An 11,876-nucleotide genomic window follows, 5' to 3' on the forward strand; every position below is an offset into this window, starting at 1 on the left:
CTGACTTCAAACTATATTACAAGGCTACAGTAACCAAAACAGCATGATACTGGTACCAAAACAGATATATAGACCAATGGAACAGAACAGAGGCCTCAGAAATAACACCTCACATTTACAACCATCTCATCTTTGACAAACTTGACAAAAACAAGCAATGGGAAAAGGATTCCCTATTTAATAAATGGTGTTAAGAAAATTGGCTAGCCATATGCAGAAAACAGAAACTGGAACCCTTCTTTACATCTCATACAAAAATTAACTCAAGATGGATTAAAGATTTAAAACATAAAACCTAAAACCATAAAAATCCTAGAACAAAACCTCGGCAGTACCATTCAAGACATAGGTATGGGCAAAGACATCATGACTAAAATACAAAAGCAATTGCAACAAAAGCCAAAATCGACAAATGGGATTTAATTAAACTAAAGAGCTTCGGCACAGGAAAAGAAACTATAATCAGAGTGAACAGGCAACCTACAGAATGGGAGAAAATTTTTGCAATTTATCCATCTGACAAAGGGCTAATATCTAGAATCTACAAGAAACTTAAACAAAATTACAAGAAAAATCAAACAACCCCATCAAAAAGTGGGCAAAGGATATGAACAGACACTTCTCAAAAGAAGACATTTATGCAGCCAACAAACATGTGAAAAAAAGCTCATCATCACTGGTCATTAGAGAGATGCAAATCAACACCATAATGGGATATCATCTCACACCAGTTAGAATGCTGATCATTAAAAAGTCAGGAAATAACAGATGCTGGCAAAGATGTGGAGAAATAGGAGTGCCTTTACACTGTTGGTGGGATCGTAAATTAGTTCAACCATTGTGGAAGACAGTGTGGTGATTCCTCAAGGGTCTAGAACCAGAAATATCATTTGACCCAGCAATCTCATTACTGGGTATATACCCAAAGGAATATAAATCATTGACTATTAAGACACATGCACACGTATGTTTATTGCAGCACTATTCACAATAGCAAAGACTTGGAACCAACCCAAATGCCCATCAATGATAGACTGGATAAAGAAAATGTGGCACATATACACTATGGAATACTATACAACCATAAAAAGCAATGAGCTCATGTCCTTTGCAGGGACATGGATGAAGTTGGAAACCATCATTCTCAGAAAACTAACACAGGAACAAAAAAACAAATACCGCATGTCCTCACTGATAAGTGGGAGTTGAACAATGAGAACACATGGACACAGGGAGGCAACCATCACACACTGGAGACTGTTGGGGTGTGGAGGGCAAGGAGAGGGAGAGCATTAGGACAGACATCTAACGCATGCAGGGCTTAAAACCTAGATGACCAGTTGATAGGTGCAGCAAACCACTATGGCACACGTATACCTATGTAACAGACCTACACATGCTGCACGTGTATCCCAGAACTTAAAATAAAAATAAAAATAAAATACTTCTGCTTTTTGTACATTGATTTTGTATCCTGAGAGTTTACTGAAGTCATTTGTCAGCTCCAGGGGCCTTTCAGAGGAGACTTCAGGGTTTTCCAGGTGTAGAATCATATCATCAGTGCAGAGAAATAGTCTGACTTCTCCATTTCCTATTTGGATGCTTTTTATTTCTTTCTCTTGATTGATTGCTCTGGCTAGGATTTCCAGTACTACTCTGAATATGAGTGGTGAAAGTGGGCATCCTTGTCTCATCCCAACTTTCAAGGGCAGTGCTTCCAGCTTTTGCCCATTCAGTATGATGTTGGCTGTCAGTTTGTCATAAATGACTATTATTATTTCGAAGTATGTTCCTTCACTGTCCACTTCATTGAGAGTCTTTATCATGACGTGATGTTGCATTTTATTGAATGCTTTTTCCATGTCTATTGAGAGGAGAACATGGTTTTTGTTTTTAATTTAATTCTGTTCATGTGGTGAATCACATCTATTGATTTGCTTATGTGGAAAAAACCTTGCATCACAGGAATGAAGCCCACTTGATTGTAGTAAATTAACTTTTTAATATACTGCTGGATTCAATTGGCCGGTATTTTGTTGAGGACTCTTGTGTCTATTTTCATCGGGGATATTGTCCTATAGTTTTCTTTTTTTCATTGTGTCTTTGCCAGGGTTTGGTATCATGGTGATGCTGGCTTCAGAGGATGTCCTCTTCCTCCATTTTTTGGAATATTTTCAGTAGAATTGGTACCAGCTCTTCTTTATATATCTGATAGAATTTGGCTGTGAATTCTTCTGGTCTGGGGCTTTTTTTGGTTGGTAGGTTTTTATTACTGACTAAATTTTGGGACTCAATATTGGTCTATTTAAGGTTTTAATTTCTTCCTGTTTCAGTCTTGAGAGGTGGTCTGTTTCCAGAAATTTATCCATTTCCTCTGGATTTTCTAGTTTGTATGCAGAGAGGTGTTCATAAGTCTGTGTTATTTTTTGTATTTCTGTAGGATTGATTGTAATGTCTTTTTTGTTGTTTCTACTCTAGGTAGTGGTCTATCATCCTGTTTATCCTTTCAAATAACCAACTTTTTGTTTCATTGATTCTTTATAGACTTTTGTGTCTCAATTTAATTCAGTTCTTCTCTGATTTCAGTTACTTATTTTCTTTTGCCAACTTTGGGGTTTGTTCTTGTTTTTTTTTAATACCCATAGGTGTGATGTTAGATTGTTTATTTGAGATCTTGCTATTTGAGATAGGCATTTGGTGCTATAAACTTTCCTCTTACCACCACTTTTGCTGCTCCCAGATATTTTGTTATGTTTTGTCTCCATTTTCATTTATTTCAAACAATTTTTTGATTTCTGCCTTAATTTCAATCTCGGCTGTTTACCCAAAAGCCATTTAGGAGCAAGTTGCTTAATTTCCATATAACTATGTAGTTTTGAGAGACCTCAGAATTGATTTCTGTTTTTATTCCACTATGGTCCAAGATTATGGTTGCTGTGATTTCAATGTTTCTAATGTTTTGAAACTTGCTTTATGGCCTAGCATGTGATCAGTCTTAGAGCATATCTCATGTGCAGATGAGAAGAATGTATATTCTGTGGTGGTTGGATGGAATAGCTGTAGATGTCTATTAAATCCAATTGGTCAAGTGTCAATTTTAAGTCCAGAATTTCTTTGTCAGTTTTCTGCCTCACATAGTCAGTGGGTATTGACATTCCTCACTATTATTGTGTGGCTGTCTGAGTCCTTTCGTAGGTCTAGAAGTACTGGTTTTATGAATCTGGGTGCTCCAATATTAGATGTATATATATTTAAGATAGTTAAGTCTTCTTGTTGAACTGAACCCCTTATCATTATATAATGCCTGTCTTTGTTCCTTTGTACTGTTATTGGTTTAAAGTCTGTTTTATCTGCTGTATGAATAGTGACCACTGCTCTTTTTTTAATTTCTTGTTTGTGTGATTTTTCTCCAACCCCTTACTTAGAGCTTATGTGTATCACTACATGTGAAATCAGACTCTTGATGATAGCAGGTGGATGGGTCTTAGTTTTTTATCCAATTGGCAATTCTGTGCCTTTTAGGTGAGACATTTACATTCAAGGTCAATATTGATATATGAGGTTTAGATCTTATTGTGAAGTTCTTAGCTGGTTGCTTTGTAGTTTCCATTGTGTGCTTGCTTTATAGGGTCTATGGTCTGTGAAACATTCCATGGTGTACTTGTACCACATTTTCTTTATCCAATCCACAACTCATAGGCACCTAGGTTAATTCAATGTCTGCTATTGTAAATAAAGCAGTGACAAACATATGACTGCACGTGTCTTTTTGGTATAATGATCTATTTTCCTTTGGATATATACCCAGTAATAGGTTTTCTGAGTTGAATGATAGTTCTGTTTTAAATTTCTTGAGAAATCTCCAAAGTGCTTTCCATAGGGAACTGCTTTTCTGCACTGTACTTAAGTGTGTTTCTGTGGTAGCAGGTATTGTTCTTTCTTTTCCACTTTGGAATTCCCTTGAGGATTTATTTTAAGGCCAGTCTAGTGGTAAAAAATTCCCTTAGTACTTGCTTGTCTGGAAAATATTTTATTTCTCTTTTGTTTAAGAAGCTTAGTTTGATAGGATATGAAATTCTTGGTTGGAATTTCTTTTCTTTAAGAATACTAAAAATAGGCCCTCAATCTCTCCTGGCTTGTAAGGTTTCTGCTAAGAAGTCCACTGTTGGCTTGATGGGATTCCCTTTGTGCATGATCTGCCCTTTTTCTGTAGATGCCACTAAGATTATTTCTTTAGCACTGACCTTGGACAATCTGGTAACAATATGCTTTGGTGATGCTAGTTTTGTGTAGTACTTCACAGGCATTCTCTGGATTTCTTGTATTTGGATGTATACTTGTTTAGCAAGATTAGAAACATTGTCTTGAATTATTCCCTCAAATGTGTTTTTCAGGTTGTTTGTTTTTTCTCCCTCTCTCTCAGGAATGCCAATAATTCATAGGCTTGGTTGCTTTGCATAATCCTACATTTCTCAAAGACTTTGTTCATTTAAAAAAATGTTTTTCTTTATTTTTGTCTGACTGGGTTAGTTCAAAAGATTGGTCTTCAAGCTCTGAAATTCTTTCTTCTGCTTGGTCTAGTCTATTGATAAAGCTTTCCATTGCATTTTGAAGTTCCTTAAGTGAGTTTTTCAATTCCAGAAAATTTGACAGATTTCTTTTTAAGATGTTTATCTCTTCCTACATTTCTTGGATTGCTTTAGAAGTTTCTTTGTGTTGATTTTCAACCATGTCTTGAATATTATTAAACTTTCTTGCAATCCATACTTTGAAATCTTTTTTGTCATTTCTGAGTTTCCATTTTGGTTAGCAACCATTGCTGAAGAGCTAGTTAATCCTTTCATGGTGTTGCTACACTCAAATTTCTCATGGTGCCATAATTCTTATGCTGGTTCTTTTTAATCTGAAATTTCTGGCACTTCTGATTTTTGTAATTATCTTGTGGGTAGGATTACTTTTTCTTTCTTTCTCTATAATATTATTGGATTTTTGTTTTCCCTTTCCTCCACCTGCCAAGGGAGTGTGACTGTAGAGAATGTTGGGTAGGGTCTTTTGGCTTTGCTTTTGTAGCCCTATGCACTTCTGTTGGAAGATTGTTTCTGTTGGGCTGTGCAGTTTGACCTATAAGCCAGTAGAAGGCACCTATGGGTAAGAGCCTGCTGTGGCCAATATGACTGTGTATATACTTGGTCGTTGGGGAAGTTCTCCATTACCTCAGGCAATGGGCTGATGTATGGAGTGCACAGTGGTCTGAGCTTCCTATTCAGGAGAGTGGGAATCAAGATGGGCAGGGCCAGAACAGGTAGGCCCACCTACAGGTTTCCCAATGACAGGCACAGGAAACAGCACAAAAGGAGAATTCAGTGAGCAGTCACCAAGTTCTCTTGGCCCCCAAATTCTGTACAGGGAGGAGAGGTGGTCTAAACTCCCAATGCAGGAGAATGGGTGTTTCAGATGCTTGGTGATCTGCCTCGGCATAGAGTGGACAGAGTCCTTCCTGCTTCACTGTGGCCTCTGCACAGAAAGGGTGGGCCAGCTCAGGCTGTTGATTCAGGCCAGCAGTTGCTCTGATTGCCTGGAGATATCCCTGAGTGTAAAACAGGGAGGGCCCTCTGCACAAGAGGAGTGGACAATTCAGGCTGCTGATTCAGATGAGTGTATGCTCCAAATGCCTGGAGATTGGCCTGGAAATGGAGTGTAGAGGACCCTGCTTCACCATGATCTCTGCAAAGGAAGGGTGGGACAGCTCAGGCTACCAATCTGGGCAAGCAGGTGCTTTGAATGCCCGGAGATCTACCTGCACATAGAGTGGAGAGGACCTGCTGTATCTCAATCTTTGCCCAGGAAGGGTGGAGCAGCTCAGGATGCTGGTTTAGGCGAGCAGGTGCTCCAAATGCCTGGAATTATGCCTGGGGGTAGAATTAAGGGGGTCTCACTGAACCACAATCTATGTCCAAGAAGACAGGGGTGGCTCAGGCTGCTGAACCAGGCAAGTAGTGGTTCTGAATGCCTAGAGATCTGCCTGGGTGTGGAGCAGAGAGGGCCCCACTGCACAATCTCAGAGGAGCAGGCTGGGGCAGCCAACAATGACACACACAGATCAGTTCCAGGTCTCCAAGCTGACCCCAGTTGCAAGTCTCATTGCCCAGGAGAAACCACAACTGTAGCAGCTCTCCTACCACCCAAGACCTGCAACAGGGAGAGCATAATTCCAGCACCTACTGCTGAGGTGTTTTCCACAATTCTGGCTGTGGAGGTCTCACTCCACGGTGGATGCTCTAATCTGGGCCTGAGAAAAATGCCTGCATGGCCACATTGCCAAGTCACCAAAGAATGACTGACTTTGTGTGCGTCTGGTTTAAAAATTGCATCCTGCTCTCCCTCCCAGGTCTGGAAAAATGCCTGCAACTTTTCCAGTGTCCTTCCCTCTCAGCATCTCCAAGCCTCTCCCCAAGTTAGCTCCAGGGCTTGGAAGGAACAAAATGCTCTCCTGCGGCCTGGGTTGCTCACATCCCCAGTGGAAAGGTACGTCACAGAGGGAGGCTTTCTGCCTCTCTCATGTACTGAGGCTTCACGCACTTCTATCAGCATGTTTGAGAGAATGCTGTTTGCCTGCATTCTCCTCCCCAGGGTCTAAGACCTCCAACTCTTTTTGTTTTCCAAGATGGTAGATGAGAGGCTTTTAGTGTGCCCCAGCCACTCAGAAATTTTTTTAAAGTTGGAGGTCTTAATTACCTAAATAACTCCCTCAATTCTTTATGTTCTAATAAAAGCCCATGTAAGTGTTTCTGCTTGGGGAAAATGCTTGCTATTTTTAAAATCCCTCATTCTAAATCTATTAGTTTATTTTCTATATAGGAAGCAAGAAGAATTTCTGTGTTCAAAGTACTTAATATTGAATAATCTTTTGGGGTCCTTTCTTTACTTCTAAAGTCACCCCAGGTAATGGTGAAAAAAAAAATCACTCTGACAAAATTTTTGCCAAGTTTCTATTATTTATTGAGGTATTGGTGGCCCCTACTGATATAGAGCATAGACCTTTCACACATTAACAGTTTCGGAGGCACAGTACCCACCTCAACATACAGGTATTTGTGAAATAATCCTGGTTCACTGCTCTAAAAGCACTTCCCTTCAGCCACTAATACATTTAGCATATAATTAAAGAGTTTTAAAAATGATCAGTCATCTTGCTTAGGGTAAGAAATAATTTATGCCAAGAGGGTTAGAAGGAATGCTGATTTCATTTATTTTATCTCCTTGGAGGGAAGGTGGACTGATAAAACCCTGTGCAAGATGGTAAATTTTTAAACTTATTCGGAAGGCTAAATTAAAACAGCAGACACATTGATGATTTGTGAATATTCTTTAATCTCTCTATGTCCTCCTTTTTGGGGGAAAAACGTTTTACATAAACATAACACCACCTCCCAATTCTCCCTCACTTGTAATGGTTGAGTTTTTTTTTTTTTCTTTTAATGTTTTTTGAAGTCAGCATTTTCTCCATTTTTTTCATTAATGAATAAATAATATATATACAGCAGATATTTGAATTTTAGATATAGTTAGGTTGAGTAAGTGCTGGTTCATCCACATATTTTCCTTCTAAAAAATAATATTGCAGCTCCACTTAGGAGAAATGAGCCCTTTCTATGTAGTTAATCATTTGTGTAAGTGCAACGTGAGCTGGGAAATAGGATGCACATGCTTCAGGAGTCTGGAAATACTAAAAGAAAGTGCAGGCTGAGCATCATTAATTTGCATTGAGTACACAGGGTAAGCAGGATGGGCCTACCTGAAGGCATTAAAATTAACTTAGCCTTACCACCAGAAGAGTTACGCTGAGATCATTTTTGCAATGTTAGAAATACAGTAAATCCTCATTTAACGTCATCAATAGATTATTGGAAACTGCAACTTTCAGCAAGATGGTATCATAAAACAAATTTTATTCTAGGTTAGTTGAAATAAATAAGAATTAAGTTTCTATAACATATTTCTGGTCAAAAAAAATCATTAAACTTTTAAATAAAGACCAAAACACTTGTAATATTAAGCACTGAAGTAAATGTGAGCTATACATACATTTAAGAAAGAAAAATGAAAACAATTAAGATCATTATTTACACAATTATTCCAGTTCATGGCCAAAGGTAACAGAAAGGGCCCAAAGCAGGAACCATCCCTGGACAGGAAACCATTCCACTGCAGGGTACACATACATACAAACACAAACACACACACACACACACTCAGGCTGAGACAATGTAGTCACACCAGTGAACCCCATGCGCACAGCTTTGGGTTGTGGGAGCAAACTGGAGTAATCAGAAAAAACCTACACAGATTTCGGAGGGCATGCAGACTCCACACCGACAGTGGTCCCTGCCAAGAATCAATTTTCTTTTCTCATTTATGTTATAACAAAGCAACATTGAGTGAAATTATGTTATTTGAGAACCTGCTGTATAAAAATATCAACTGTGCAACAGTATCTGCTTTTTTTTAAAAAAGAGCTAAAATAAAATATTTAAATTAAGATTCAAATATATTCTTTCATCCATTGAACAAATGTCGATTGAGTATTAATGAGCAAGAAATGGTGCTATGAGGTATTCAAAGAGGTGGAATGAGCAAATTATTTCAAGTCTGTGTTTCTCCACTGTGAGTCCTTAGATACTCAAATCCCTTCACAGTTCTCTTTATTCTTCTCTAAAAAATGAAAGTGTTTATGTATTAATAGGATGCACATGCTTTAGAAGTCTTGCGTATAAAAAAAAACTAATTTAAGCAGACTAAGACAGGAAGGGAGGCTCAGTAAGAAGCCCAGACATCATTCTGACACTGAGTTCAGTTTTATCCAAGAACTTGAACCATGACACCAAAATTCTCCCACTTCTCTGCTTTGCCTTGCGCTGTTAGCTCCATTCTCACACACTCCACGGTTATCCTTGGTCTGGCTCACACAGTACCCCCCTCCACTTGCCAACCCAGTAGAAACAGCACCGGCCTCTTTCCTAATATCCAAATATGTCTTTGCATCTCATTGCTCTGACCACATGATGTGCTACTTGCTGCCCATAGCTGGGAGAATGTGATGCACACATGTAAACCCCAGGGGGACAACAACTGCCCTGAAGAGAATGGAGCAGAGTTAGTTATGCAGAGAGAAACCAGACTGCTGTTGTAGAAAGAAGAGTGAAGAAATGCTGACTTGCCAAAATGAAACTTTCAGGCAAGATCATCTCAATAATTCCTTCTGGTGCTACTCTTCTGTGATGAGCTGAATTATGTCTCCCCAAAATTCATATATTGAAGCCCTAATCCCCAGTATCTCAGAATGTGACCGCGTTGGGAGATAGGCTCTCTAAAAGAAGTGATTGACATTGAATGAGGTCATATGGGTGAGCCTTAATCCAATCTGACTGGTATCCTTGTAAACAAAGGACATTAGGACACATTGAGAGACACCAGGGATATGTACACAGAGAAAAGACTGCATGAGAACACAGTGAGAAGGCAGCTGATATGTTTTGATCTGCATCCCTGCCCAAATCTCACATTGAATTGTAACCCCCAATGTTGGAGGTGAGGCCTGGTGGGAGGTGATGCCTGGTAGGGAGTGGCTGGATCATGGGGCAGATTTCCCCTTTGTGCTGCTTTCATGATAGTGAGTTCTCAAGAGATCTGGTCATTTTAAAGTGTGTAGCACTTATCTGTCCCCTTGCTCCTGCTCCTGCTCCTGCCATGGAAGGTAAGCCTGCTCCCACTTCACCTTCCACCATGATTGGAAATTTCCTGAGACCTCCCCAGAAGCAGAAGCTGCTATGCTTCCTGTACAGCCTGCGTAACTGTGAGCCAATGAAATCTCTTTTCTTTATAAATTACCCAGTCTCCAGTATATTTCTATAGCAATTTGAGAATGGACTGAGACAGTAGCCACCCTCAAGTCAAAATCTGCCAATACCATAGTGTTGGACCTCTACCCTCTGGAACTGTGAGAAATTAAATTTCTGTTGTTTAAGCCACCCAGTCTATGGTCATTGTGCTATGGGAGGCACAGTGGATTAATACATCTTCTGAATAAGACATGAATTTTTCCTACCAGATCTTTGCTCTATTTTTAGAGAAAATACATGTGCAGCCCTAACATTCCTTTATCTCCACCAGATACACATACAACACACGCACACACATTCTAAATACACAGCTACAAGGTAGTTATTTTGACAAATGTCATGTGAATGATGCAGCAGGCCAAGAAAGAGAAGGCATGGTCCCTATTTTCAGGTGCTTCTAGTTAAATCCTCAAATTAAGGAGCAGATGAGGCTATATACACAGGCTAAAGGAGTGGTTCTCAACTGGGTCACTGGATTCAAGGCACGCTGGGTATGTTTTCTCAAAATGTTTATCATAGTAAACATTTGACCACCCTGCATTTGAATCTTCTTATTCGTGAAGAATTGTCCACCTTATAGATACCATTAGAGAAGATGATAGTGACAGCTACCTGCCTTTCCTACCTTCCTTGCAGCTGGGAACAGGAAGAAACCTAAGTTCTGCTAACTAGACACACCTGCCTGGACTAAATCTACAGTTAGATACAAACAAGACAGAACTGGAGGGACTCTCTGGAAGTCGCAACATCGCCGGCAGTAAGAGAGGGTTTCTGGAGTAGAAAATGGCAGCACTGGGAAGTGCTAGGTGTCAGCTGGGTCCACGGTACAAGCTGCAATAATATCTGGGCTGTGTCCTGACAGGCCCTGTCTGCTGCATGATTCCAGACAACATTACTGATCCCTGTCCAGCCTTGGACCAAACTGCCCCACATCTATCTAACAAAGTTGTTTTCTGCTCACAATTAGTCCTGCTGCATGTGAACAGAAAACCCTAACATTCCCCCTTAAGTGAGCTCTTTACTGTCCCAATTGTCCGAAATATTGTTTTATGTATTTTCCTTGCCACAAAATGTGTCTCATCCTGCACAAGACCACATGAGTCACTTGGCTCTGAGTTGCTCTACCATGACAGTATATATCTTCATTTAAAGCAAAAATATATTTTAAATATTGATGTCAGTTGCATACCTACGAACTGTGTGACATGCAGAAATCTGAAGAAACAGTGGGTTACAGCATGGATGGATCACTCAGTTTCTGGAGGAAGAGTAGATACAGGCTAGGGCAATGGCAACCAATCAGGGCAGGTGATCACTAGAATCTTCTGAAAGCTTTTGTTTTCAAATAAAGATGCCAAGTTCTGCCCCCAGAGACTCTTGTACATCTAGAGTATAGTTCAGGAATATGAGTTTACATAACTCTCCCTAGAGTCAGATGATACTGTCCAAATTGACCAAATAGGAATAAAGATTCAAGTTGTGAAGGTAAACAATTAGAGGACTAAAATATAAATAACAAAATTGGGGAAAGGTGGGATAGAGAAGGAAAAATTATATGAAAGCTAAATACCTTAATTTTCATGACGAGGAGTCAATAGTGACTAAAGATGATAAATCAAGAAATAGACTTAGAAGCGTATTACTCAGAATTACGGCAGCAACGATTAGGAAAAACCACAACTGAAACTTTTTAGTTTCTGGCTTATCTCACTCCATCCCATAGTCACTTCCTGTACATTATGCTCTTTTTATCCTGTACCTCTTCATACATTCCATCTATTATCCTTTTATTTGTTTATTTCAAAAGTTACAGTAAACCCCACTAGATAAGAATTTCATCTGTCCTGTTCACTGTGTCCCCTCAATTTGAACAGTGCCTGATATATAGTAGGTGCTTAATAAATCTTTGATGAAGGCAGAGGGAAGGAGGGAAGGAAGGAAGGAAGGAAGGAAGGAAGGAAGGAAGGAAGGAAGGAA

This window comes from Piliocolobus tephrosceles, chromosome 10 (assembly GCF_002776525.5).
Source record: "Piliocolobus tephrosceles isolate RC106 chromosome 10, ASM277652v3, whole genome shotgun sequence".
Lineage (NCBI taxonomy): Eukaryota > Metazoa > Chordata > Mammalia > Primates > Cercopithecidae > Piliocolobus > Piliocolobus tephrosceles.